Below are 27,768 nucleotides of genomic sequence, written 5' to 3' on the forward strand. Positions count from 1 at the left end.
ACATATTACATGTAACTCACCACTGAAGTTATAAATGTCATTTAGACTCTGAAATTTGGGCCTTATAGGATTGTCTTCTTCTTCATCATGTTCATTCACCCTTTCATATGTGATCTCTGATCACCTAGTATTTGAGTTCTCTCTCCTAGAAATCATGTTTTTTTGAAGGCTTTTTTCTTCAAGTCAACCCAATTTCATTCACTGTTTTCATTTACTTGGGCATCTCGACTTACCAGAATTTTGCCTTAAATCGAGTTGTACAACTTATAAGTTTTTGCTTGTTGATCATAGCCCATGAAAACTTACTTCTTGCTTTTGTCATCAAGTTTTGTTCTGACTTGACCTGGGACATTTCCATAAGCTATGCTTCCAAAAACTTGAAAATGTTTGACACTTGGCTTTCTTCCACTCCATGCTTCCTATGGTGTCATTTCATCCATCTTCGAATGTGGGGACCTGTTTTGTACATACATAGCACACTGCACAACCTCCACCCAAAACTCCTTTGACATACTTTTCCCTTTAAGCATGGTTCAAACCATATCAAGAATAATCTTATTCTTCCTCTCTTGTGGTGAATATGTAGCTGTAACAAAATGTCTTATCCCTTGCTCTTCACAATACTCCTTAAACTTTGTTGATGTGAATTCACCTCCCCTGTCAGATCTTAATGCTTTAATTTTCTTGTCAGTTTCCTTTTCCACCATCAGTTTGAACATCTTAAATTCCCCTAATGCTTTCGACTTCTCATGTAAAAAATACACCTAGGTTTTCCTAGAGAAATAATCTATAAATGAGATGAAATACATTTTATCACTGAATGAGTTAGGAGTAATAGGTTCACATAAGTCGGTGTGTACCAATTCGAGTTGCTCTTTTGCCTTGTACATGGCCGAGTTTGGAAACTTCGTTTTTTACTATTTTCTGAGCATGCATTCTTCACAAAATTTCTTCTCAAATTCTATACCGGGTAATCCGAGTACTAATTCTCTCCTTGAGAGCTCGATCAAGCTTCCAAAGTTAAGGTGTCCAAACCAGAAGTGCCATATCATAGCTTCGTCTTTCATGTCCACCTTCACACACCTCTTCTGCATGATCTGCAACTCTAGTTTATACATCTGATTTCTCTTCATTCTTACCCTAGCTACAATACAACCAATCTTATCCTTCAAATATAGTACCTAGTCCTTTATTAAAATTGAGTTACATTTTTCCAACAATTGACCCACACTTAAAATATTGTTCTTCAGTTTAGGAATATAGTAAACGTCTCTAATCTCTCCAACTCATCCATCCTTCTGCATATGTCGGATCATTCTACACCCTTTCACGGCCACCTTGGAGTTATCTCCAAAAGACACAAATTCGACCTCCACCTTGGTGAGTTTATCAAAGAAAGTTTCATCTCCACACATGTGATTGGTTACTCTAGTATCTGTATACAATACCGACTTTGTGGAAATCTCCTCAGTCTTTGATTTCAAGCATGGTCCAACATCTGAGTTCTCCACCTTCGACTCTGAGATCTTTGACGCCAACAAAATCCTCATCTCTTCTTCATCTTCTTCTTTCGTAAGAATGTTTCTCCCACTTTTCTTCTCAGCTTGACAAAATTTAGCAATATGACTGGACTTACCACAATTGTAACACTTCCTCAATCTGCATTCGTTTACATAGTGTCCATATTTGCCACACTTAAACCACTTCACTCTTGACCGATCTCCTCGGCCTTTCTCTTGTCGTCGGTCACGCCAATTCTGCTGACTGGTTTGCTCTTTACTATCATTCTCAAAATTACCTTGGTCACGTACACCTCGTCCTTTGCCTCCAGGACTTCAACACTGAGTAATCCGAGTTTCATTCGAGTCAAACTATGTCCATAGTGCGTGATCGAGAGGTTCAACCTGATCATCCCAACTTCTCATTTGTTTGTGGGTTTCTAATGACCTAGCAAGTTCATCCACTGTGAGAACTGACAAGTCCTTCGATTCTTTGATGATACACTGGTAAGATATTGTCCGCTTTGGGTCAAACCCTTATGGATTTGCTTTTGGTACCACTCAAAAAGGCCTCTTACCAAGGGAGGTATCTTATGTGTATATAAACCCATGTCCATCTCTTGTTTTATTCTATGTGGGAGTTTGATTGTATCCTAACAATCCTCCCATCAAATAAAGGACTATGTTCTCCACTTCTCCTACAACGGAAGTCTTTTTATCCATGAGTACACCATGGTTTGCAGACCTATGGTCACTACCACTGGCTACCAGTCAGGGCTTCACCTCCCATGATTCATTTGGCTATCTGCCACCGGTCACTGATAACGGTTGAAAATACTGTTATCTGTGATATAGTTTTGATACTAAATGCACCTTTTTTTACTTAGAAACTTGCTTTAACTCATGTTTTTGCTTTAGTTTTGTGAATAAGAGAGTTGAGGTTATACTTGATGATTTTATCACTAAATTCCCTTGATTTTGTAGGCTATTGGAATGATTTCAAAGAAGAGTTAAAGTACCAAATAGTTCGAATGCAGAAAAGTCAACCAAAATGCATAAAAGTCAACTAGAGTGCAGAAAAGTCAACCAGAGTGTAGAAAAGTCAAGCTGAGCGCCCTTCCAGGGGCGCTGAGTGCCAATTTTCTTTTCGCACCACGCCCAGACGCTAACCACTAGTTTTGACCCTTCCTACGCTTGGGCGCCCCATTTAGAGCGATGAACGCCAGTTTCGTGGGCTTGGACCTATTTTCTCTTATTTTTATGTTCTATTTAAGGACTTGGACGTCCTAGGGATTGTATCTTTTGATGGCTTAAGCACATAAACACACTTTTCACCCCTTGGAGGTAGATTTTTGGGATGTGGCAGCTCTCCTTTTCCTTGAGGGTAGATTTGGGGATGTGACAGCTTTCCTCTTCTCTTTCTGGGGTTTTTCTATCTCTTTCATTCTTTCATTGTTCATCTAGTTTCTCCATGATGATGGGGAACTAAACCATATTTGTTGTTGGGGAAAGATGTAACCTCTTAAACTCTCATGTATTTTGAATTGATTCTTAATTATTTATGCTTCTTTCCTTAATTGTTAGGGTAATTCTTCTTCGCGTATTGCTTGTTGTGTTTAACTCATTCATTAGCGTGATGTATGATTTGCATGAGTACCGGAAGGTATCTTACAATTCATGTTCCGGAGAATTATTCCCAGAAGCAGTATTGCTCAAGAATGGGGGTATGAGTTCTGGTTGTCTTAAGCTTCAGTTCTTCAGAATTAATTATTAGGAATACTAGGAATTGTATGAACTAATAGTTAAGGATAGGCTTTCCTCGCTAAGGAATCGGGTTTTAAGTATTTTAGAGAGTGACATTGACATTAATGAAGAAGTAGAATTCGTATATACATGAGAGTAAACTTGGTGAAATCTAAACCCCAACAACATACTCATCTCATATTATCAACATCATCCATTCATTCTTGTGTTTAGCCTCAATTGATCAAATTGCATTCATGTTTATTTTTATTGAAATTTCATTCAAAACCCCAAAAATTGTTCTTCTTAAGTCTTAATTAGTTGAGTAATCACATAATTGTTTAGTGTCGTGAGTCCTTTGGGATACGATACTTGGTCTTATCATTTTATATTACTTGATACGATTCGGTACACTTCCCGGAGTCTTAACAGTCACCTGCCAGGGCTTCACATTACCACGGAGGGACGTACTCGACTAAGCCTAATCACCAGATCTAAACCGTCGGCTCTGATACCAATTGTACTCAACATGAACCCTTCATGGGTTCCACTCCAATAGATTACAAAATAAATAAATAAATATCATTTGATAACAAACCAAAAATAAATCATTTATTAATCTAATTAATAATTGTAGCCTTATTATTTTCCTTTTTTATTAAACCAAAATTAGTAAATCATTTAATATTCTAATTAATGATTGTAACCTCATTTATTTTCCTTTTTAAACCCAACAAATGATGAACGAAGTTATAAATGGTAATATGATTTATGGTAGTTGGATTTATCCTTTCTAACATTGATTTGGTGCTTAAAGACGCATTGACGACCTAAGTGAAATTGCAAATAACCACCAAAATAATAATGCATATGATGGACAAATTTATGAACACCAAAATATGATGTCACAAACTTGTTTTTCAATCGGCAAGTATGACCGAATCGTTCAAGTAATAAACTTGGTAAGACCAAGTATCGTTCTTCCCAAAGGACTCACGGCCTAGTTTAGTTATGTGGTTTCTTGATTAGCTAAGACTTACAGACGAAATATTTGGAGTTTAATATGCAAGACAGAAAATAAACATGTATGCATAAAGTTTTGATCAATGGCAAAAAGCAAAAGATAAACACTTTCAATGAAATTTATGTATGAATATGTTGTTGGGGATCAATTTCATCTTATCCACTCTCATATATTTTAGGAATTCAACATTCAAATCATCATTGTTAATGCCACTCTCTAAAGTACCTTTCTAGAAGGCTTCTCCCTAATCACGAGTTCATACAATTCCTAGCATTCCTAATGATCAGTTCATAAGTGCAGGAGCTTAATGACAACCAATATCATATTGGGAGAAATTCCCCGGATCTAGAGTTCCCCGTACGTGCCCGTATCTACAAAACCAATAATCATGCATCGAATGAGTTAAACAATGCAAGCATTAAGCAAAGAGGAAAAACCCTAACTAATGATGAAAGAAAGCATAAGTCTTAATTAAAAGATGCAAAAACAGATTCCATATATGAGAGTTTCAAAAGATTACATTGATTCCCCAACAAACATACAGAGTTTAGTTCACCATATTCATGGTGAACCTAGATGAATTACAATGAAAGAATGAAAGAATAAACCCTAAAAAGGTGAAGAGGAAGCCTCAGCATCCAAGATCCTCCTTCAAAGGGGTGGAAGAGAGAGTGTTTGCTTCGTTCCAGCCAAAGATACCTAACCCTAGGAAACCCTAAAGCTTAAATACCATTCGTAAATTACAAAAATTTAGGTCCAAGCCCATTAAAGTGCCGCTCAGCGGTAAATTACCGCTCAGCGGTAAATTACCGCTCAGCGGTAAGTGCGTGTCTTGTTTTCTCCCCTCAGCGGCCATTTTGCCCCTCAGCGGATCTCCCGTGAGTGCCTGAGTGCCGCTCAGCGGTAAACTGCCGCTGAGCGGTGACTTCGGCTTCTCCTTTTGCACTTTTTGATGTCTTTTCTGATTTCATCTCTCCCCTTCTTCACTTCTTTCACCAAATTCACCTTAAAACCTACACAAAAACACTGAAATCAAGCATAAACCTGTCCAGCTCTCTTATTTCCAAAAATATAAAGAAAAGCATGATTTCAAGCTAGTTTCTAAGTGTAAAGGTTGCTTTTAGTGTCAATTTTAATCATAAAAATAACAGTTTTTCAACTGTTATCACAACCCCAAACTTAAAACTTTGCTTGTCCTCAAGCAAATAAGATGTAACTCAATCTTCAACCAATTCATATGATGGTTCACTCATTCAAAAATCCTCGTTTTCAAGATAAGTAACAACTTCACTCAAACTTATGACCTAGAGTTCAATCAAGATGTGCACATGCTTTAGTGTTCACAAAGTCATTTAAATTCCAACAAATGCTATTTTCATGAATGATCAATCAATTAAGCATGTTCGTGTAATATTTCCTCACTAAGTCAAGTGTTTCACTCACACTCAAGTGTATAAGAGATGATCACTCATTCACTCTACTATCACAATGTCACATGAATCAACTTTGCCTTTCATTTTACCACAATCAAAAACATTCACAAGCATGCATCATCACAAGGACTTTTCTATGGCTTATAATGTGGCTGGGCTAACAAGAAAATTGGTTTTTCTAGATCACAAAACCCTTGAGTTAAGAGAATCATACAACACAATCATCTTATTCTTTCCCAACTTTCTTTTGTCTTTGCATTGAGCTTTGCTTCTTTTTCTTTTCTTTTCTTTTTCTTTGCATATTCTTACTTTTTAGCTCTTAGCTCAATACTTTTCATGTTTTCCCAACAACCCCAAACTTGAACATTTAACAATACCACACAAGATCTTCTACTTAACTCAAGGTAAAGATTTTTCAATCAAAGGTTTCAGTGTATGTTCAAGGCTAAGGGTTCAAAAGGATTGAACACAAAGTGTTCTCTTTTAGTGGGCTAATTTTACGAATTTGGCCAATAAAAAGGGTTCCAACAAATGGCCTTGATCATATGATGCAAAACAAGCAATTGATTCAATCATAGAAAACCTGGGCAAAATCATTCATGCTTTCAAAGTAATAGCATTCAACAATAACAACTCTGGAGCTCAAAATCTCACATATAAGCTCATTCACATTTGACATACACATCCTGCTTAATTTCACAATCACAATCATGATATCCTGCATTTGTTCACAAAGCTTGTGAATCACCTATATAAGCATTTTAATGTTCACATAATCTCAACATCAATTAATCATAAGCATCATTCAACATTACTTATCACACAATCACAGTTAATAGCAAACCATCACAAGAAACCATGTTTCAAATAGAGTACATCAAACCCTAATCTAAAAACAAAAGCAAATAAGTTCAGAAAACTTAAACCACAAAAGCATAATCATATGATAGCATTTATCAGTAAATGCTATCTCAGCTCCTCATCAGTTTGAGTTGTCCTCTGTATCTTCTTCTTCTTCCTCATCTTCAGCATCTTCAAATGCATCATCATCCTCAGCTTCATCTTCTTCCATCTCTCTAGCCGAAGCTTCAGCTGCTCCAGCTCCTCCTCCATGCACTGGCTCCTCTGGCCAAGCTACCACATTATGGAATTCATCCATAGTCCACCTGTGGGCTGGAGGTGTATCATACATCCCCACAATCATCTCAGCAGTGGCCACCTGCCCTCTGTGAATGGACTGCAACTGAGCACCTATAAGAGACATATACATGTCCCTCATCTAGAATGGTTCTGCTTCATGTGTATCAGCAGATGTCTGGCTCTGTGCTGGCCCTCTCTCTCTACGAGCCCGGCGTGGTGGAACTGGCTGAGCTGCATCATCACCTCCACAGTACTGTCTATAATAGGCCTCATCAATAGCTTTTCTTGGCCTCTCAAATGGTGGAACAGAAGTGTCCACCCCAGCTAGCTTGCAAAGGTGAGTGATCAAAGAAGGATGTCCTAATGGTGCTTTGTTGTTTGAGGTGTTAGCACATACACTAATTTCATCAGCTATCACCTGCCCAATATTAACATTTAAATTTCTGATAGCACAGTAGATGACTAGTGCCCTGCTGAGAGTAATATCTGACACATGTGAGCATGGCTGAATGTTGGCATGAGAAAACACCATCCAATACTTTGCAAGAGGAGTCAAATCCGTCCTCCTAATGTTAACCACTGAGCCAGATCTATTCCTTTGGAAGTGTCCTCCAGGTATACACAATACTCTCTCCACATCCTCATAATCAGCACCTTCCTCCATGCAAAGAGCAAACTGGCACTGCTCACCAGCCCACACAGTATCCAGGAAGTTATTGATAGAATCAGGATCATACCTGATAGCATGGCCTCTGACAAAACCCAAATAATTCTCAGCTGGATAATCACCAATCTTCTTTGCATTAGTGTAAAATTCCTTTACCACAGCTATGTTGGCAGGTGCAGGATAAGTGGCTAGCTTTCCCCAATCATTCCCTAACACTTGCTCTCCAAATTGAGGAGCAAAGTTAGGTATCATTCCAACCTTTCTCTCCATCAGAAGTCTCCTGTCTTGAACCATCCTAAAGTGCTTCTCATGTTTCCTAGATAGGAACCTGCTAGATTGGGGTTGCTCTGGTTCCTTTTCCTTTCTCTTGGTTGCCATGGTTTTCAATCTTTTTCCTGATGAAGATGCCATTCCTCCATTCCGAACACAAACAAAACCACAGAACATGATGTTAATCATTAGTAAAACACAGAACACAACTCCTTTCGAAGCTAAACCACCGCTGAGGGCCAGAATTCCCCCTCAGCGCCACCAGTACCACATTCCATATCACAAAAAACCAGAAAAATCAAATCTGGCAGAGTGCCGCTCAGGGGCAGTTTACCCCTCAGCGGTAACTCTGCAGATTTTTGAAAAACCTGTTTTAAAGCTTTCCTAACTCCACCCAAATGCAATTTTCAGTTTTCCAGTTCATAATCATGCAGTTTAATCGGTTCAAACATCAAATATATCATCAAATCATGCAAAGAAATCAAAACCCCTAAATCTTCATGCTTTGACAATCATATTCAAAATCAAAAACCCTAGAATGAACAAAATGCATTTTACTTACTTGGGTGGAGATACTAGATGCAATGAGAATGCTTCCAAGCTAGAATGCTCTCTTCCAAACTCAAACTTTGATGGCACACTAGTGAAAAAGTGAGTGGAAGAGAAATTTTCTTAAGAGGGAAGAGTGAAAAGATGTGGCAAACCTTGGAAAAGGTATGTGGGAGTGTTTGTGCAGAGAAAAATCTGAAAGTGTGAAAGAATACGCAGCTTAGGGTTTAAAAATACCCTAATGGGCTCGGGTCCCGCTAAGGGGAACTAAAACCCAATCTGCGAGAGTACCGCTCAGCGGTAAAGTACCACTCAGCGGCACTTTCGTGATGTGTTCTTCTCCTTCTTTTCTTAACCTACGTGCCTCCTAGACATGCCCCTCACTGGTTCCCTGCAATTCAATGTTTATAATGCTTATGCAAACCCTAACTAAAATAAACAAACAGAAATATTCAATCAACTGGATTGCCTCCCAGGTAGCGCTTGTTTAACGTCACGAGCCTGACCCAAAATCCACCAACACCCATCAGTAGGTGCAAAATTTTCTTACCAACACCCATTAGTAGGTGTTACAAACATAGTATCCTTCAGTAGATACTTAACCATCTAGCATCCTTCAGTAGATGCTATCTCCAACAAAATATTTACAAAAATAATGTTCACAAATTAAAAATTACAAAACCAAATCAAAAGTCTTTAAATCCACTGGGTTGCCTCCCAGCAAGCGCTCTTTTAACGTCACTAGCTTGACCCAATAAAGTTCAAGTTCCATCTTCTTTTTCTTCTTCTTTCTACTGAACTTCTTTAGAAATTTAATCAAACCAGGAACCTGTTGCAGTGTCTCAATCATAGGAACTTTAATCTCCAATTTCTTGAAGATTTCCATAAAGCACTTAATTTTCTTTTCCTTCCTATGATTCTTCTTTAGATGAGGATGGGATTTTTCATATGATTCCTTCTTCTTTCCTCTCATCTTCTTTTTCTTACGCTTTCTCTCCCCAAATTTTCTCTTTTTCTTTTCTTTTATTTTTTTCTTCCCTTCTCTTTTTCTCTTCAACTTCTTTATTTTCACACAAATTTTCTTTCTCTCTTCTCTCTCAACCACTTCTTTTTCTTTTTCTTCATCTTTATCTTTCTCACTCAACTCTTCTTTCTCTTTTCTCTCTACCCTTTCCTCATCTCCCTCTAATTTTTCCTCATCAAGAATCTTGTCACTTTCAGTGATAATGACTTGCCCTTCCTCCTTAAGGTTAACTTCAGTATTAACATCATCATTCAATCTCTGATTGATGTAACAAAGTTGCATCTCCATTCTTTTACATGATTCTTCAATGCTTTTCTGAGTAGAGTCGGAATTTTTCAAAAATCGTTGAAGGGTGTCCTCCAACCTATCCAAACTTCCTGATAGAAAGGGTTGTTGCTGCCATTGTTGTTGTGGTTGGTTCTCAAATTGTCCAGCAGCTTGCCAAAATTGGCTTTGATCCATGCTTGAGTCATGTTCCCACCAGTGGTTCAGATTACTTTGGTAGAATTGAGTGCCCATATAGTTAAATTCTTGACCAAATTGCATTCTGCAGACATTAGGCACAAAACCCTAAAAACAATTGTTAGCACAAAAAGATAGAGAAAAAAAAATCAAAGGATATAATTGAAAAGATAAGAAGATAGGAAATAAAAACAGAAAAATAAAAACAGAAAAATAAAATAAAATAAAAACAAAAAAATCAAATAAAATAAAATAAAATAAAAACAGAAAATACAATAAATAAAATAAAATAAAATAATAACCAAAAAAATAAAAACAGAAAATAAAAAGAGAAATTCAAAATTAAAGTCAAAGATAATCAATAATCACACAAATTAACCAGTTAAACCAAAGTCCCCGGCAACGGTGCCAAAAACTTGATGGACAAATTTATGAACACCAAAATATGATGTCACAAACTTGTTTTTCAATCGGCAAGTATGACCGAATCGTTCAAGTAATAAACTTGGTAAGACCAAGTATCGTTCTTCCCAAAGGACTCACGGCCTAGTTTAGTTATGTGGTTTCTTGATTAGCTAAGACTTACAGACGAAATATTTGGAGTTTAATATGCAAGACAGAAAATAAACATGTATGCATGAAGTTTTGATCAATGGCAAAAAGCAAAAGATAAACACTTTCAATGAAATTTATGTATGAATATGTTGTTGGGGATCAATTTCATCTTATCCACTCTCATATATTTTAGGAATTCAACATTCAAATCATCATTGTTAATGCCACTCTCTAAAGTACCTTTCTAGAAGGCTTCTCCCTAATCACGAGTTCATACAATTCCTAGCATTCCTAATGATCAGTTCATAAGTGCAGGAGCTTAACGACAACCAATATCATATTGGGAGAAATTCCCCGGATCTAGACTTCCCCGTACGTGCCCGTATCGACAAAACCAATAATCATGCATCGAATGAGTTAAACAATGCAAGCATTAAGCAAAGAGGAAAAACCCTAACTAATGATGAAAGAAAGCATAAGTCTTAATTAAAAGATGTAAAAACAGATTCCATATATGAGAGTTTCACAAGATTACATTGATTCCCCAACAAACATACAGAGTTTACTTCACCATATTCATGGTGAACCTAGATGAATTACAATGAAAGAATGAAAGAATAAACCCTAAAAAGGTGAAGAGGAAGCCTCAGCATCCAAGATCCTCCTTCAAAGGGGTGGAAGAGAGAGTGTTTGCTTCGTTCCAGCCAAAGATACCTAACCCTAGGAAACCCTAAAGCTTAAATACCATTCGTAAATTACAAAAACTTAGGTCCAAGCCCATTAAAGTGCCGCTCAGCGGTAAATTACCGCTCAGCGGTAAGTGCGTGTCTTGTTTTCTCCCCTCAGCGGCCATTTTGCCCCTCAGCGGATCTCCCGTGAGTGGCTGAGTGCCGCTCAGCGGTAAACTGCCGCTGAGCGGTGACTTCGGCTTCTCCTTTTGCACTTTTTGATGTCTTTTCTGATTTCATCTCTCCCCTTCTTCACTTCGTTCACCAAATTCACCTTAAAACCTGCACAAAAACACTGAAATCAAGCATAAACCTGTCCAGCTCTCTTATTTCCAAAAATATAAAGAAAAGCATGATTTCAAGCTAGTTTCTAAGTGTAAAGGTTGCTTTTAGTGTCAATTTTAATCATAAAAATAACAGTTTTTCAACTGTTATCAGCATATTAGTACAACCTATAAAGGTTAAAAAATGTTTTTTATTCCAATTTTGGAACTGACATAGATACATAGAAAATTCACATTCTATGTCGGTTATTTCCATAACCGGCATAGAAAATTTAACGCTCCACATTTTCCATTCTTTCACCCTCATTAATAGATTTCGTACACGCTCCAACATTCACATAGAGGCATAAAGGAGAAAGTTAATGTATGGAACGGTGATATCAGACCTACAAAGGTGATGAAAGAACAAAGGAGAAAGGTGTGGACTTATGATGGCATTGGATCTTGAATTTGCAATAGAGCTATGGTGGTGGCATTTGCACATGTGACCATGATAAATGTCTAATATGAGCTAGTTTTGATAATGATTTGACACTTATCTTACTTTGATTCTGTTAAATATTTATGTTAATCACTTCAATTTTACCTGTTTTGAAGGTTTTGAAGAAATTCAAGAGTCAAAGTTAAAATATGAAGAAAACAAAGAAATTATGAGCATTTTGTAGCAAACTGACTTCAGCATAGCTGAAACCTGAAAGTTGGGGCTTGATCCATACAAAGAAAACTCACCTTGGAATGAAACTTCAAGCCCTAACTTGAAGCTCAAGCCATGAAGAATCCTTCAACTACAAGTAATTGATGACAAATTTATGAACACCGAAAAACGGCGCCAAAAACTTGTTTAACCCTCGGCAAGTATGACCGAATCGTATCAAGTAATAAAACTCGGTAAGACCAAGTATCGTTCTCCCAAATGACTCACGGCCTAGTTAGTTATATGATTTGTTGATTATTTAAGACTTGTGAAAAATTGATTGTAGGTTTAAATGCAAAAGACAGTAATTAAACATGTATGCATGAATTTGATCAATGGAAAAGAGGAATACAAACACTTTAAAGAATTAGATGGATGAGTATGTTGTTGGGGTTATCAATTTCATCTTATACACTCTCATATACTTTTAGGAATTCATCATTCTTTTCATCAATTGCTAATGTCACTCTCTAAATCACCTTGCAAGAAGGCCTATCCTTAATTACGAGTTCATACAATTCCTAGCATTCCTAATAATTAATTCTGAAGTGCAGAAGCTTAACAGCAACCAACCCTCATATTCCTATGTCTAGGCAATATGCTATTGGGAGAATTTCCCTGGATCTAGATTTCCCCGTACGTTTCCAAATCGACAAAATCAATAATCATGGCATTGAATGAGTTAAACAAAGCAAGCTTTAAGCAAAGAGGAAAAACCCTAACTAATGATGAAAGAAAGTATATATCTTAAAATAAGATGTTAAAACACAAATTCCATATATGAGAGTTTCACAAGACTACATTGATTCCCCAACAACAATACAAGGTTTAGTTCACCATATTCATGGTGAAACTAGATGAACAATAATGAATGAAAGAAAGATAGAACCCTAGAAAGATGAGGAGGTAGCCTGAGCATCCAAGATCTTCCTTCAAGGGGTGGAAAAGTGAGTGTTTGCTTCGTCTCAGCCAATGATACAAACCCTAGGACGTCCTAAAGCTTATATACTATTCTAAAAATACAGAAAATTAGGCCCAAGCCCATAAAAACAAAAGAAAACTGGTCCAAGCCCACTTAGAATGGCGCTCAGCGGTATTTTACCGCTGAGCGGTAATAGCGCATGATCCATTTTGCCCCCAGTTGCTGTTTTTGCCCCTCAGTGTTGATTTTGGCACCTGAAAACTGCCGCTCAGCGAAACTTTTTCTGTATTCTGGTTGACTTTTCAGCATTCTGGTTGACTGGTTGACTTTTTTGGTTGACTGGTTGACTTTTCTGGTTGACTGGTTGACTTTTTTGGTTCTGGTTGACTTTTCAACATTCCAATCATTCGGTACTTCAATTCTTCTTTCAAATCATTCAATTAGCCTACAAAATCAGGGGAATCTTGCACAAAACCATTAAATTCACTTTTAACTCTCTTATTCACAAAACTAAAGCAAAAATATGAATTCAAGCTAGTTTCTAAGTCTTACAGGTTGCTTTTGGTATCAATTTTAAGCATAAAAATAACAGTTTTTCAACCGTTATCACAACCCCAAACTTAAAACTTTGCTTGTCCTCAAGCAAACAAGATGTAACTCAATCTTCCATCAATCCATATAATGGTTCACCACATTCAAAAATCCTTCTTTCAAGACAAGTAAATACTCAATTTAGCTCATCATCAAGACTTCAATCAAGACATACACATGCTTTAGTGTTCACAAAGTCACTTAATATCCAACAAATGTTATTTTTCATGAATGATCAATCAACTAAGCATGGATGTTCATGTGCTCATGGAATATTTCCTCACTAAGTAAAGTAATTCACTCACACACACGTGTATAAGAAGTAATCACTCATTCACTCTACTATCACAATGTCACATGAATTGACTTTGCCTTTCATTTAACCACAATCAAATAACACTTACAAGCAAACATCATCACAAGGACTTTTCTATAGCTTATAATGTGGCTGGGCTAACAAGAAAATTGGATTTTCTAGATCACAAAACCCTTGAGTTAAGAGAATCATATAAACACAACCATTCTTACTTATTCCCAACTTTCCTTTGCATTGAGCTTTTGCTTTTTCTTTTCTTTTCTTTCTTTTTCTTTCTCTTTTCACATACTTAATTCTTAGCTCTTAGCTCAATGCTTTCAATTTCCCTTTCTATTTTCCAACAATCCCAAACTTGAACATTTGTCAATACCACAAAATATTTTCTACTTAACTCAAGGTAAAGCTTTTCAACAAGGGTTTTCAAATCATGTTCAAGGCTAGGGGTTCAAAGGATGAAACACAGAGTATTCTCTTTTATTGACTAATTTCATGAATTTGGCTAACAAAAGGTTTACCAACAAATGGCCTTGATCATATGATGCAAACAAGCAAGTAATTCAATCATAGAAAACCTGGGCAAAGTCATTCATGCTTTCAAAGTAATAGCATTCAATCACAAAACTCTGGAGCTCAAAACCTCACATATAAGCTCATTCACATTCCACATGTACACATCCTGCTTAGTATCATAATCACAATCATAACCTCATGCATTTGTTCACAAAGCTTGTGAACCACCTGTATAAGCATCTAATGTGCACATCTCAATCATCAATCAATATCAAAGCATCATCAGGCATTACTTATCAAACAACAATCATCAGCATAAGCAAACCATCATAACAGACAAAGTTTTCAATTGAGTACATCAAATCCTATTCTAAAAACAAAAGTGATTGATAAAACAAATCATGCTCTAGTGCTTTGAAAAACTCAGACCCATCAATGATGCTCTCTCCCAACCCCAAACTTAGATGGAAAACTAGTGAGAAAGTGAGTGGAAGGGAGATTTTCTAAAGAGGAATGAAAGGAAAAATGTAGAGAACCTTTGGAAAAATGTTTAAGAGTGTGTGTGCAAAGAAGAATCTGAAAATAGAGGCCAAAGTGTGACTTAGGGTATAAAAATACCCTAATGGGCTCGAGTTCCGCTAAGGGGCAACCTAAACCCATTTTGCGATACCACCGCTCAGCGGCAATTTCGTGTTGTGCTTTTCTTCTTCCTAGCTTACCCTAGGTGCCTTCTACTCATGCCCCTCACTTGCTCCCTGCAATTAAGCTCTCAGATCACTCAAACATTTAATCCCTATCATGCAACTAAAGCAGAATCAAAACAAACAATACAGATAAAATCAATCAACTGGGTTGCCTCCCAGGTAGCGCTTGTTTAACGTCATGAGCCTGACCCAAAATCCTCCAGCACCCTTCAGTAGATGCAAATCTTTCTCACCAATACCCATCACTAGGTGTATACAAACATAGTATCCTTCAGTAGATACTCTTCTGCCTAACATCCATCAGTAGATGTAAACCTTGTAACAAACTTATAACAAAACAAAAATACCCAAAAGTTCAAAATTACATCACCAAACCAAAAATTAAAAGTTCCTAAATCATTAGGTTGCCTCCCAGCAAGCGCTCTTTTAACGTCACTAGCTTGACCCAATAAAGCTCAAGGATCAACCAACTGCATCATTATGGACAAGTGTTGCACTTCTCCCCCTAAATAAGGCTTGAGACGTTGATCATTCACCACCCAACTCTTCTGTGGATCATCAGCAGCTGGATTAAATATTTCAATTGCTCCATGTGGATGCACTCCTTTTACTACAAATGGTCCTGACCATTTTGTTTTCAACTTCCCAGGGAATATCTTCAATCTTGAATTGAATAATAGTACCTGTTGTCCTGGATTAAAGACTCTATTTACCAACTTTCGGTCATGATAGAATTTGATCTTATCTTTTTAAGCCTTGGATGAATCATATGCATGTAATCTCATTTCTTCAAGCTCCAGAATTTGCCTTCTACGTGTGCCCTGAGTTTCATACGGATCAAAATTTAAGAATTTCAAAGCCCACAACGCTTTATGCTCCAACTCTACTAGCAAATGACATGCTTTCCCATAGACTAATTGAAACGATAATAGTCCCATAGATGTCTTCATTGCCGTCCTATAAGCCCAAAGAGCATCATCCAGCTTTAGTGACCAATCCTTTCTTGATGGGGTTACTGTTTTTTCCAGGATCCTTTTTATCTCTCTGTTAGATACCTCAGCTTGTCCATTGGTTTGTGGATGATAAGGTGCAGCTACCTTATGTTTCATTCCATAATGTTTAAGTACATTTTCTAGCTGATAATTACAAAAATGAGATCCCCCATCACTAATTAACACTCTTGGAGTTCCAAATCGTGAAAATATCTGCTTCTATAAAAATTTAATCACCGTGCTAGCATCATTTTTAGGACAAGCTAATGCTTCCACCCATTTACTCACATAATCAACTGCTACCAAAATATATTCATTGTTGAAAGATGGAGGAAAGGGTCCTACAAATTCAATACCCCAACAATCAAAAACCTCAACCTCTAAAATGCCTTGTAAGGGCATCTATGACGTTTAGTGATCGTCCCTGCTCTTTGACACTTATCACAATTTCTAGCATGATTATGAGCATCTTTAAATAAAGTTGGCCAATAAAATCCTGATTGAAGGACTTTTGTTGCTGTTCTTTCTCCATTAAAATGTCCCCCATAAGGTGAATCATGACAATGCCAAAGAATTCCTTCTGCCTCTTCATTTGTCACACATCTCCTCAGAAGATTATCTGCTCCAATCTTGAACAAATAAGGATCATCCCAGACAAACTGTTTGGCATCATGCAAAAATTTCTTTCTTTGTTGCCAAGTTAAATGATGGAAAACCATCAAGAAATCACATTGGACCTCTTACTAGAGCAATGGCAAGGAAGATTCAAGAAGAAGAAGGATCACCTAACATTTTACTTCTATGGAAGGTTACTTATAAAAATCCTTCTTCTCTTAACTAAAGCACTTATACTTTGTTTTGTAGGAACTAATAAATCTTGGAGACCATGATTGAGCCATCCAAGAAGTTAAATCAATAAAGGCCAGCAAAGGAGCCACAAAGGGAGGTGCTTGCGGAATGGGAAATGCACCAGCATTTTTCACCCAAGAGAAGACCAATCCACGTGACTTGGCTGATTTGGAATGAAGCATGCACCTTGCTGGCTGAGCTGGAATGAGGCATGGACCTTGCTGGATCAAAATGAACGTGCCTTCTATGCTAAATAATTTCAATTTAGGAGGGAATTAAATCAGAAATTAGTCTCCTCTTCACCTATAAATAAGAGGGCCTTTTCTTTGTATTTTCTCACTTTTGAGCTTAATGATATGCTGCAGAATTTGCTTTCCAGCTTTTGTGCTCTTAAGTCACCTTTGATTTACTACTTCTTCTCCTTTCCTCAAGCTTCCTTCCTCTATAGGAAGGCCCTCTGAGTTGTGAGGCTTCACCCATACACCTTTCCTCCATTAACACACCTCAAACACTGCATCATTTCATCAATCCGCTGCACCATCATTCATCACTGGTTTCCTCTGGTCTGGAGCCTCTGTTTGCACGTTTCCAGCTGGGAATTAGTTTCCATGAAGTGGACCCTCCCTCTTGAAAAGGATCTGTCCTCAGATCTGCTTCATCCTGTTGATCATCTCCTGTGAAAGGAATTAAATCGCAGATGTTAAAAGTAGGACTGACACCATAACTTTCAGGAAGGTCTAATATGTATGCATTATCATTTATCCTTTTGACCACCTTGAATGGACCATCTCCTCTTGGACTAAGTTTGGATTTCCTTTGAGAGGGAAATCTTTCCTTTCTCAAATGAAGCCAAACTAGGTCTCCTTTTTCAAAAACTATTTTCTTTCTCCCTTTGTTGTTGTATTCTGCATATTTTTTAGTTTGTTTTTCAATTTGGATTTTGACTTTCTTATGTAACTTCTTGATAAACTCCGCTTTAGAAGCACCTTCTTTATGAAGAAAAGAAGATGATTCTGGAAGAGGTAGTAAATCAAGAGGTGTGATAGGGTTAACACCGTAAACAACCTCAAAAGGAGAAAGATTAGTAGTCTTGTGGACTACTCTACCATAAGCAAATTCAATATGAGGTAGATGTTCATCCCAAGATTTGTTATTTCCTCTTAATATTACCCTTAATAATGTAGATAAAGATTTATTTACTACTTCAGTTTGCCCATCAGTTTGTGGGTGACATGTAGTAGAAAATAGAAGTTTAGTTCCAAGCTTTCCCCATAAAGTTTTCCAAAAATGGCTTAGAAACTTCACATCTCTATCAGACACTATAGTTTTGGGTAAGCCATGCAATCTCACTATTTCTTTAAAGAAGAGTCTAGAGATATAGCTAGCATCATCTACCTTGTGGCAGGGTATAAAATGAGCCATTTTACTAAAACGATCTACTACCACAAATATAGAATCATACCCCCTTTGAGTTCTTGGCAATCCTAAGACAAAGTCCATGCTTATGTCCTCCCAAGGGGTATTAGCTATAGGAAGAGGTGTATAGAGTCCATGAGGCATAATTTTGGACTTAGCTTGTAAACAAGCTATACATTTAGAACAATGCCTTTGAACATCTATTCTCATGTGTGGCCAATAAAATTTACTTTTCAAAATGTTTAGAGTTTTATCAACTCCATGATGGCCCATGAGTCCTCCTCCATGACTCTCTTTGATAAGAAGTTTTCTAATGGATCCTTGGGGTATACAAAGTTTTCCTTTATTAAAAAGATACCCCTCCGAAAGATAGAATCCATCAAAAGGCTTCTTAAGACATGATGAATAAGTGGATGCAAATGTTTCATCATTTTCATATAACTCTTTTATGTCATCAAATCCTAATATTTGGGATCCTAGGGTTACTAATAATGCATGTCTTCTAGATAAAGAATCCGCAACAACATTAGTACTCCCCTTTTTGTGTTTGATGACATAAGGAAATTGCTCAAGGTATTCTACCCACTTTGCATGTCTTTTGTTTAGCTTTGCTTGCCCTTTAATGTACTTGAGAGATTCATGGTCAGTGTGTATGATGAATTCTCTAGTTACCAAGTAATGCTCCCAAGTTTTTAAAGCTCTAATGAGGGCATACAACTCTTTGTCATAGGTAGGATAGTTCAAGGTAGGCCCCCTAAGTTTTTCACTAAAGTAAGCTACGGGATGTCCTCCTTGTATTAAAACAGCTCCTATTCCTACCCCAGATGCATCACATTCTAGTTCAAAGGCTTTGGAAAAATCAGGCAAAACTAGAATAGGTGCATGAGTTAACTTGTGTTTCAAAGTCTCAAAAGACAACTCTTGCATATCACCCCAAAGAAAAGGCATATCTTTCTTGACTAGCTCATTTAAAGGAGCAGCTATGGTGGAGAAGTCTTTCACAAATCTTCTATAAAAACATGCTAACCCGTGAAAACTTCTCACCTCTCCTACATTTTTAGGGGTTGGCCATTCTTGTATAGCCTTGATCTTCTCTGGATCAACATGTACACCTTCTTTTCCAACTTTGAAACCAAGGAACATCACACTTTCTTGACAAAAAGTACATTTGTCAAGGTTGGCAAAGAGGTTATGTTCTCTAAGAAGAAGCAAGACTTTTTTGAAATCATTAAGGTGCTCTTGAAGACTTTGACTATAAATTAAGATGTCATCAAAATAGACCACTACAAATCTTCCTATGCATTCCCTAAGGACATGATTCATTAATCTCATGAATGTACTTGGAGCATTGGTCAAGCCAAAGGGCATAACTAACCATTCATACAAACCAAACTTGGTTTTAAAAACAGTTTTCCATTCATCTCCTTCATGAATTCTTATTTGATGGTATCCGCTTTTGAGATCAATTTTGGTAAAAAGATTTGCTCCATGTAATTCATCTAGCATATCATCTAGCCTAGGAATGGGGTGCCTATACTTGACAGTTATGTTGTTGATGACCCTACAATCTGTACACATTCTCCAAGTTCCATCCTTTTTAGGGACCAACAACACAGGCACAGCACAAGGACTTAGACTCTTTTGGATCCATCCTTTGTTCAATAATTCATTAACTTGTTTCTCTATTTCTTTTGTTTCCATGGGGTTGGTCCTATAGGCTGGCCTATTGGGTAGGCTTGCCCTAGGCACCAAATCTATTTCTTGTTCTATTCCCCTCAAAGGTGGTAATCCACTTGGTACCTCTTTGGGAAATACATCATCAAATTCCTTTAAAAGTTTTTGCAACCCCTTTGGTAGAGAACCAAGTTCTTGAGTGACTGAAACAAATGCCTCTTTGCAATAGAGAAGAAAATGAGGTTGTCCAAGAAAAAGTTTTTTAGAAATGTTCAAAGTTTGTGGTTGGACAACTTCTTTATTTGAGGCATGGGTTGTGTTCTTCTCCTTTCTTTCTTTCCTACTTTTCTTTTCTCCATCCAACTTCTTTTTAAGAATTATTTGGTCCTCTCTTACTTGTGAAGGTGTAAGAGGACACAAAATAATTTTCTTTCCCTTGTGTTGAATGGTGATTTTGTTGGTGACTCCATCATGTAGAGCTTGCTTATCATATTGCCAAGGTCTTCCAAGTAATATGTGCCCAGCTTCCATTGGTACTATATCACAAACAATTTGATCTTCATATTTGCCAATGGAAATGGGTACTCTTACTTGTTATTTAACTACTATTCCATCATCCTCTTTGATCCATTGAAGTTTGTAAGGTTTAGGATGAGGAGTAGTGGTTAAGCCAAGCTTCTCTACCATTCTAGAACTACAACAGTTGCAACAAGAGCCACTATCCACAATCATTGAACATATCTTTTCCAAAACTTTGCATCTTGTGTGGAATAGGTTCTCTCTTTGTAACTGTTCTAATTCTACATGTTTGCTTTCCAGGAGTCTCCTTACCATAAGTAAGTCACCATCACAAGGTAAAGTTTCTTCTTCTTCAGAAGTGGATGTTTCAGACTCACTATATGAAGAACTCTCACTTTCACTCTCATGTTCAAGAATGTAAGTTGACCTTTTATTGCGGCACTCAGATGCATAGTGCCCTTTTTCGCCACATCTAAAGCACTTAGTCTCCTTACTTTTATGGTCTCTTGAAGGTTCTTTAACCCTTTCTTTTTCTCTCTCTCTTTCCCTAGGCCCATCATACCTTGATTTAGATAGGCTACCCTCCCTCTTGTATTCTCTCTTAGAACTAGTAGGGAAGTCCTTTTTAGTGGAGCTTTTCCTCTTGAGTTGTTGCTCCACCCGCACACAAAGTTGGACTAATTCATTGAGATCATTGTAAGGTAAGAGTTCTACCTTATCTCTTATGTCATAATTAAGTCCACTTTGGAACCTAGCAATTGTTATCCTTGGTTCCTCTCTTATCCCAGCTCTTAACATGAGTAACTCCATTTTTTGCCTATATTCTTCAACACTCATGTTTCTTTGTTGGAGTTTATGGAGCTTGTCCATTAACTCCCTATCATAGTAAGCTGGCACATGCCTTCTTCTTAAGGCAGACCTTAACTCATTCCAATACCTAATGGAAGGTAGGTTTCTCAATCTCAGATCTTTGACCAAGGCTGTCCACCAATATAAGGCATAGCCTTGAAAGCTTAAAGAAGCCATGGTTACTCTCCTCTCATCATCTATTTGGTGACACTCAAACAATTGCTCAACTTTCATCTCCCATTCCAAATATTCTTCCACATCATCTTTTCCATGGAAAGGAGGAAGATCAATTTTGGGTTCCCTTGGGTGATGCTCTCTCACTCTATTATTTCTCCTAGGAGGTATTTGATAGTGGTAATCATTGTGATGACTACTATAATGATCAGGTTCACTAGGTGGAGAGGATGTATCTCCAAGGTATTCTCTTTTTCTATGTGTAGACCCTTCTTTCTTTTTACCCTTGTTTTGATTGATCAAAAGTTGACCAATCATATCCTTGAGCTCACTAATCTCTTTGTTCCTTTGTTGGAACTTTTGCTCAAATTCCTCTTTTAGTTGTAAGCTCTCACTTTTAGGTTTTACACTTCCTTGGACACTAGATTGACTCATTCTTGACAAGTAGATAGAAATTATTTTCACAAGGTTTTCAAAGACTTGCACAAGTAATGAGTGAAAAGATTTTCACAAGCTTTCTTTGTTTTTGGTGAAAATTTCTAAAGAGATTCTAGAGGCAAAAGATGTTTCTAAGTAGCTCCCAGGAAGAAGAGGTGAGTCACAAATGGACAAGCTTAGAAACCAAGTTCTTCCTTAGCCAGAGTTTCCTTAGAGTTATCTTTTACCTTAGTTTCTAAGTAGAAATTCTTCAAATTCTTTTCAAATGTTATGAAATGAACCTAAAACCAAAGAAACGTTGACTAAATGCTATGCAATCCTATATACCACGGAGACTTAAAAAAAACAAAAAGATTAAGCAAGAAATTAAAGAAAGCAATAAAGATGCAAGAATGTAAATGCTAGACGGCCCTAAGTGAAAGTCCAAGTGACACTTGGAGCCCCTTGACACACTTCCACACTAAGAAAACGAAATTGCACTATTACAATGTTTAAATGTGATCTTGGAATTGCTTCAAGAGCATTTTCCCAAGTCACTTAACCAAGAAATGAAAATCAACTTTAAACAGCAAAGATTCCGTGATATGTGGTGTAAACAAAATTAAAAGAAGGCCTAAAACTAATGTAAGCTTCACACTCTTGCTGCTGCAGATTGCTACTCCAAAACAGGTTGCACTTCAAGCTTTTCTGGTGTATTTTTAGCTGCTGGAACAGCAGAGTTACAGCTGCTCAAAAGCTCCCTTTTTGTTCCCACTTCAGCCCCCTTTTCACTTCCTAATATGCTACCTCAGTAGGTGAAGGTTTCTGCTTCTGGATGCCTCACAATAGTTACCACAGCACCTCAAGATTCCACTCAAAACACACCAAACAGAATTAGCAAACTGCACCAGAATTTCAAACCAGATTTTTGAATGTTTGACAATTTGGAAGCCAAGAATGGGGAAATCAAATGGGGACAGGGATGGAATAACAGAAAGCACTCAAAAGGAACCTAATAATGGCACTAGAATAGATTAAGAAAGCAACAAAAACAGAAATAGCAGATCACAAACTCATCCAGACCAAACTGTTTGATATTTTACCAAAGTGTTTGTTAAAATGCCCCAATGAAAACCAGATTTTGTGTTTTGGGGTTTTTAACTGCCTAAAACTGGATTGCACAATTCAACAGGCTTTTTAACACTTGTCCTGACTTATTTTGATCATTTATTTTCAATTTAAAATAATGAACCAGCTCTTACTACAATCCAGAAATGAATTTGAACAAGAATGACCAAAACAGTTGCTGGAAAATGATTTCTGCACCAGAAAAAGTGGATTGAAATGGTGGTTTTAAACCCAAAATTGATTGGAAGTGATATAGTAGTTCAATTGATGCATCAAACAACTTTGTATCATCATTTTAAAGATGTTTAAACATTGAAACAGCTGGAAAACAAATTGCAATGTGAATTCACTGGTGCACTTCCATTTTAAAGGCAATTTTAAGGTTTAACAAGGCAAATCTGCATATAGGCTAGAAAATGACCAAATGAACAGTGCAAACAACTTTGGAATGACAATTTAAACTTGCTCAAATGTTGTAAATGCACAGAAATAGCAAGATTCAACAATTCACCCTTGCTATAGCCTATTTATGCAGCAAATTCCCACCAAAATTGCACCAGATTTAAGAAACATGTGGAGATAAGGCTGGACAGCACACACAATGACTCCAGAGAATGTTATTACATTGAACTAAGCTAGAATTAAAGGGCTTAGTATGAATAAACTCAGACTGGACTAAGCAAAGAATGATAGCAAGGTGAAAAGCTAGAATAAAGCTGAAACAGTGACATGCTAGTGTTTATGCACAACCAAGCTATGCAAATTGCATTTCATTGCTTGTAATGGTTTGCTACACTTTTAGCCATGTCCAACAACATCAAACAAAGTTGTACAATGCTTCAGAATCAAATGAAATTAACTGAAAACAGGTTTAAAGATTTAAAACTAGAAACAGAATTCTGCATCAGAATTCAAAACTGAAATGAAACCAGATTTGAATTTCTTGAGCAGATTTGAAATCAGAATTAGTTTCTAGTGCTTCTGCTTCTCTCACCAAGGCTAGAACATGTTCTCATTGCCTTATTTGGTTGATTTAAAGTTTTTCCAGCACTCTAAACTCAAGTAAACCAAAATGAAACCCAGCAGAATAGAAAACCAAAGTGAAACAGAATTAAAACTGCAAATATGGAATGCACAAGACTAAAACATAACTGGAATTGAAAAATAAAGCTAGAAGAGACATAAACAAGAATGATTCACCGTTTAAAATGAGTAACAAACATGTATGAACACTGGAAACACAAATACTGCAACAGGAAACACGAAATTAATGACTGGAAAAACACAAAACAGAAACAAAAATTACTCAAAACAGAAACTGGAAAAGCTGAAACAGAAAGCACAACAGAATGTAGAAATGGAGTGCAAAGATGGAGGAATAGCTTAGCTCTTGGTGCGTGGATGACCTAAGCTCATGATACCACTTGATGGAAACTAATTCCCAGCTGGAAACGTGCAAACAGAGGCTCCAGACTAGAGGAAACCAGTGATGAATGATGGTGCAGCGGATTGATGAAATGATGCAGTGTTTGAGGTGTGTTAATGGAGGAAAGCTGTATGGGTGAAGCCTCACAGCTCAGAGGGCCTTCCTATAGAGGAAGGAAGCTTGAGGAAAGGAGAAGAAGTAGTAAATCAAAGGTGACTTAAGAGCACAAAAGCTGGAAAGCAAATTCTGCAGCATATCATTAAGCTCAAAAGTGAGAAAATACAAAGAAAAGGCCCTCTTATTTATAGGTGAAGAGGAGCCTAATTTCTGATTTAATTCCCTCCTAAATTCAAATTATTTAGCATAGAAGGCACGTTCATTTTGATCCAGCAAGGTCCATGCCTCATTCCAGCTCAGCCAGCAAGGTGCATGCTTCATTCCAAATCAGCCAAGTCACGTGGATTGATCTTCTCTTGGGTGAAAAATGCTGGTGCATTTCCATTCCGCAAGCACCTCCCTTTGTGGCTCCTTTGTTGGCCTTTATTGATTTAACTTCTTGGATGGCTCAATCATGGTCTCCAAGATTTATTAGTTCCTACAAAACAAAGTATAAGTGCTTTAGTTAAGAGAAGAAGGATTTTTATAAGTAACCTTCCATAGAAGTAAAATGTTAGGTGATCCTTCTTCTTCTTGAATCTTCCTTGCCATGGCTCTAGTAAGAGGTCCAATGTGATTTCTTGATGGTTTTCCATCATTAAATCTTCTGGCATGACCTTTGCAGCTTTGAAATTAGCCATATCAGCAAACCATGGCCTCTGCTGAATATACATGAGTGCTTCATCTAAAAAAGATTCCCAGATCTCTGATTCCTTGCTAGTCACCTCCTTGTTGACTAACCGTGACAAATGATCAGCAATCAAGTTCTCACTTCCTTTCTTATCACGGATTTCCACATCAAATTCTTGCAAGAGTAGTACCCATCTAATCAGACGTGGCTTAGAATCTGGCTTTGTCAACAAGTATTTGATAGCTGCATCATCTGTATAGATAATCACCTTAGACCCAATAAGATAAGGTCTAAATTTCTCTAGAGCATACACTATAGCTAGAAATTCTTGCTCTGTGGTAGCATAATTCAACTGAGCATCATTCAGAACTTTGCTGGCATAATAAATTGGATGAAAAATTTGTTCTTTTCGCTGGCCAAGAACAACTCCTATTGCATAATCACTTGCATCACACATTAATTCAAAATTTCTATTCCAATCTGGAGCTACAATTACTGGAGCTAACACTAATTTGCTCTTCAATATGTCAAAAGCTTTCAAACATTCTTCATTCATCACAAAAGGAGCGTCCTTCATCAAAAGATTACTCAATGGTTTAGCAATATTTGAGAAATCTTTAATGAATCTTCTATAGAACCCAGCATGACCGAGAAAACTCCTAATCCCCCTTACATTTGTTGGTGGAGGCAGTTTCTCAATGACTTCTACCTTAGCTTTATCTACCTCAATTCCTTTCGCAGAAATTTTATGTCCCAGCACTATTCCTTCAGTTACCATGAAATGACATTTCTCCCAATTAAGAACAAGATTTGTCTGAACACATCTTTTAAGAACAGTGTTCAAATTAGCCAAACACCTTTGGAAAGAATTTCCAAAAACTGAAAAATCATCCATGAATACTTCAATGCATTTTTCTAAGAGATCTGCAAAAATTGCCTGCATACACCTTTGAAATGTAGCTGGAGCATTACATAATACAAATGGCATCTTTCTATAAGCAAAGATACCAAAAGGACAAGTAAAGGCCGTCTTCTCTTGGTCTTTTGGATCTACCACAATTTGATTGTACCCAGAATATCCATCTAGAAAACAATAGAAAGCTTGACCTGATAATGTTTCTAACATCTGGTCCATGAAAGGAAGAGGAAAATGATCCTTCCTAGTGGCTTTATTTAGCTTCCTGTAATCAATGCACATTCGCCATCCAGTAACTGTTCGAGTAGGAATAAGTTCATTCTTATCATTATGAATTACTGTCATCCCACCTTTCTTAGGAACCACCTGTACTGGACTCACCCATTCACTGTCAAAGATTGGATAGATCATACCAGCTTCTAAAAGTTTCAACACTTCTTTTCTAACCACCTCCTTCATTACAGGATTTAACCTTCTCTGTGGTTGAGCACTCGGTTTATAATCCTCTTCCATGAAGATCTTATGCATACAATAAGTTGGGCTAATACCTTTAAGATCTGAGATTGACCACCCAATTACTTCTTTGTTAGCTTTCAGAATTTCTATCAACTGTTCTTCTTCTTGTAGAGATAAAGAGTTGTTGATGATGACTGGCTTTGTTCCATCTTCTTCTAGAAAAACATACTTCAGATGTGCTGGTAATCTTTTTAATTCTAGCGTCTTTGTTTTGACTTCTTCTTCCTAAACGTTGGATCTTCCACTGAACTCTTTTTCAATGTTTCCAAGTCCATCAGACATTCATCAATTAATTTCTCTTCTTCTTCATCTAAATCTTCACAAGCATTAATAAGAGCTTTCTCTAATGGAGAAACATACCGCACCATCCTTTCTTGCATCATACAAACTTTATCAAGTTCATCAAATTGAAAACATGCTTTATCATCATTTGGATATGCCATGGCCTTGAATACGTCAAAAGTGACTTCTTCATCATCAACTCTCAATTTAAGCTTACCATTCTCTACATCAATTAAGACTCTAGCAGTCTTCATAAAAGGTCTCCCAAGAATGAGAGGTACATCACTATTCTCTTCCATCTCCATTACAATAAAATCTACTGGAATACAAATTTGTCAACCTTCACTAAAACGTCTTCAACCACTCCATATGGATATTTAAGAGACCTATCTGTCAGTTGAAGAGCCATTCTGGTAGGTTTGATTTCCAAACCCTCAATTGTTTTACACATGGATAGCGGCATTATATTAATGTTAGCTCCCAAATCAATCAATGCTCTTCCAACTTCCAAATCTCCTATGGTGCATGGAATAGTGAAGCTTCCTGGATCTTTAAGCTTAGGAGGTAATTTCTGTATGATTACACTGCAGTTACCCTGTACCTTGATAGTTTCCTTTTCAATGTACTTGTTTTTCTTTGTAAGAAGTTCCTTCAAAAACATTGCATATGATGGCATCTGTTACAATGCTTCAAAGAATGGTATAGTAA

At 37.1% G+C, this 27,768-nt stretch overlaps 1 pseudogene; it reads right to left on the bottom strand.

Annotated features, from left to right (window-relative positions):
• Window positions 1-1,286: 1,286 nt before the first annotated feature.
• LOC148194233 (uncharacterized) lies at window positions 1,287-22,023 on the bottom strand (annotated as a pseudogene).
• Between the last annotated feature and the right edge of the window lie 5,745 nt (window positions 22,024-27,768).

Source organism: Vigna umbellata, chromosome 8 (assembly GCF_029865625.1).
Source record: "Vigna umbellata cultivar VRB3 chromosome 8, Vumbellata_1.0, whole genome shotgun sequence".
NCBI lineage: Eukaryota > Viridiplantae > Streptophyta > Magnoliopsida > Fabales > Fabaceae > Vigna > Vigna umbellata.